Here is a 3,538-nt window from a genome sequence, read left to right on the forward strand (position 1 = left end):
GGAGGGAACCGCTTTGTCTGTCTTTGGAGAGCAAAGCAGAGGCCCAGAACGTGGACACTTCATAATCCACCCAGCAGAGGCAGCCTTTAACCTTTTTTTAGATGGTGGGTGGTATTAAGAAAGACCCAGAAGGATGAGAGCAAGGTTGACTTTGTGGGCGTGTTACCCCTGTAGTCTGTAGTCATACATAGCCCTACCCTGTGTTGAGTGCTCTGCTGTCACCTTGAGAGATGACACTGGAAGAGTTGGTTCCGGTCTGATTATATAATTACCAATTAAGCAGTCTAAGGTTTAAGCAATTAATTGAAAGATCTAGTAGAGCTAAAATTGTTAGAATTTAGCAAATGGTTAGGTTATTGGTAATAGTGATGCTAGATGAGGAATCGTTAAAGTTTACAGATATAAGCCTAAATGATTAGGATCCTAGTAATGTCCACACTGCAAATGGAGAGGCTACTTCTTTGTGAGGAAGATAATTCAGTTTTTAGCTTGATGAGTTTGACTTATATCCAGGTAGAATATGAGAATGTTGTAAATATAGACAAACTCAGGATATCAGTTAATGTTGAAGATAAAAGTTTTGGTTGCTACTAACAGGGAAGTAATAGTAATTCCATTACTACCATGCCTGTGTGTGAGCTTGTCTAGGGGAAGTGAGAGGAAAGAGCTAAGCTTAGAAGAGAATACAAAAGAGGGAAGACCTACGGAGAAGAAAGAACTAATGAAAAAGTCATGAAGGAGCAGGCAGACAAAAAGAAAACCAGAGAGTACTGTCAAGGCAAGAAGAGGCTTTAAAAAAAAATGAAGTGTTCAGCAGTGTCAAGGGCTTAACTGGGGTCACAGAAGAGGATGGTAGTGTAAAGGCCTTGGTGTGGACTTGGATGATAGCTAAGAGAGCCATTTCAATAAACTAGTTTGAGAGGCAGGAGAGACCACAAGAGGCCGTCTAGCGGTGTTGTGAAATTTCAGGCAGCAAGTATGGAATAATCTTTCACGACCTTTGGTAATTAAAAGCTGGTTTGAGAGGGAAGCAGGGTCAAGAACCAAGGGAAGGTTTTTTAAAGGACACGTGGTGCCTGAACACGTTTATAGGCTGGGGGAGACTTAGGGGAGCAGAATACAAAAATGAACTGCCCCAGACAATGGCTAGAGGATTGCGTCTTGCGCCCCAGAGGCCCAATTTGGATGTGGTTCTTTTATTTCAGTGATGTTTGGGCATCTGGATTAAATAGAGTTATCGAATTTGATAAAGAAGAACTATCTAGAACAGAACATTTGGATTTTCATTTTGTGAATTGAGAAAATCCTTTTTCTATTTATTTGCATGTTACTATGGCATCTTTCATACGTGTTACTCTTACAGGTTGACTTCTAAGCAAGATCCAGTGATGAAAGAGGAAAGCCAAGTTCACTTCTTTACTGTGTCTCTCCCTTGATTTCCAATTGTCCCTATTTCCACCCAAAATGAGGCTCCTCCTTTAACCTCTCCTCTCCCAGACACAGCCTCTCTCCCTAGGGACTTTTGCCTAAGAGTTAGAGTCAGGGAAAAGTGGGAAAACACTTAGTTTCTGGTCCTAAAGTAGTTTCCAGTTTTAGCAGTTCCTTGGCTGCCAAATCATCAGCTTGCTTCAGACTTGAGGAAGAACCTCCAGCCCTGATGTACCCATCCCTAGCAGCCAACTTCTGGAAATGATGATCACCCTTTGAATCTGGGAACTCAGCATGAGGGCCAGGCTGAAAGAGAGGAAACATGAACTACCAGTGGGGCAATTCCACAATGAATAGAAAGTAGTTGGGAGAGCACTTCATTCAAACACTCCAGGGACAGAAATGCAGGGTCTTTGTCAGTTCCCTTGATGTGCTGTCCCATCCATGAGGGAGAACCAGTGCCTGGCAGGTTGCAATGGCAGGGTCAGCCTGAGAAAACAGAAGCCGAAGCTGGTTCCATTTACTACCCTGGTTTATGTGCTTTTCATGCACAAAGTTCCACCATTAAACATATTAAAGAAATTAGTGGACCAAATCAAAAAACATATTCTCTATATTTCAGAGTTCTACAGATGATAAAAGAATAATACTTTCTACTACCTCTCCCCCGAAGCTCCCAGAGATGGTATTTGTCCTTTGTGTTTAATGATTAAGAAAGAACTCAGAAAAATGATTTACATCTTCTAAAGAGTGCATGCATTTTAAAGGCACTGACAATAGTATCAGAACATATGCAGCAACCTTGAAACCCCACCTACCTTGACAAAGCCCAGTTTTTCTCCTGCCTTTAATAACACATTATATAAAATCTGAGATAGAAGAGAAAGTTACTGTGAAATACAGAATCAATAAATAGGAGACATGATGCACTGAACTTCTGTAGTTAGAAAATTATATATGACTAGTTATTAGATATACCAGAATGTAACTAATTTTGGCACTAATCATGATAACAATTATTAAAAATCACTCATTGAAATTGATGGGAGGATTATGTTCAGTGAAAGAAGCTGGGCACGAAAGAGAACACAGTATAAAATTCCATTTATATGCAGCTCAAGAACAGACAAACCTAACCTATGTTGGTAGGAATCAGAACAATTGTTGCCTGTGGGAGGTGGGGTTTAACTGGAAGAGGGCACAAAAGGTCTTTCTGGGATGATAGAAATGTTCTGTATCTTGACTAGGATAGTTTGTCAAAATTCATCAGTTGTACATTTAAGATCTGTGCTTTTCACTCTGTGTAAATTTTACCTCAACTAAAAAAATGCTTACGTGAAGAGAAATCTCAAATTTAGAATATTATGTAAGAAATAGTAGCAGCGACTACCAAGGTGCTTCCCATCGAAGTATAGTAGAGCCTGTTTCAATACAGGCAATCATTGTACTTGCACTGAGCCTTGATGCAAACCAAGATAAGCTGCTCAAAAGGTATTAGTTCTCCTAAACACGTTGAATATATTCCCCTACAATATTTGTTGTACTATTATTTTACCATAGATAAAGGGATGTAAACTTCAGTTCAAACCTGATCAAATCATCACAAATGCTAAAGTAGTAGAGGAAAACTAATAGTACATTGAGACTGACCATGTAATGTAATAATACACATCAAATAAGTTGACACCATCAAGGATGAAGGTATTATTTATTCCAGGATATTGAAAGACTTGACTAATTTTGCTATTGTGGATCTTATATCATATTCTTACCAAGTCTTATTCGACATAATGTTAAGACTCAGAAGATAAAAGAGAATCTGCTTATCTTTTGTCTCTAGACTGTTCAAAAAGAGGCTTCATTTATTTCCCCTCCAGTGAAACGATTTGAAGCTTCCATATGTGTAGTAACAAAATTGATAGTCAATGCAACCAATAATATTAAACAACTTTCCTATAAAATTTATCATCCATCTACCTATCCCTGAGAGTTAAATAAAGGACAACAAAAATGACAAAAAAAAAAAAAAAAAAAAAACAGGGGCATTTTGAGCTGCACTTAGGGAAATTAAGGGAAAGGTCTATCTGCTTAAGTATGCTGAATCTACCAG

The sequence above is a fragment of the Galeopterus variegatus genome, unplaced genomic scaffold, assembly GCF_000696425.1.
Source record: "Galeopterus variegatus unplaced genomic scaffold, G_variegatus-3.0.2 Scaffold341, whole genome shotgun sequence".
Taxonomy (NCBI): domain Eukaryota; kingdom Metazoa; phylum Chordata; class Mammalia; order Dermoptera; family Cynocephalidae; genus Galeopterus; species Galeopterus variegatus.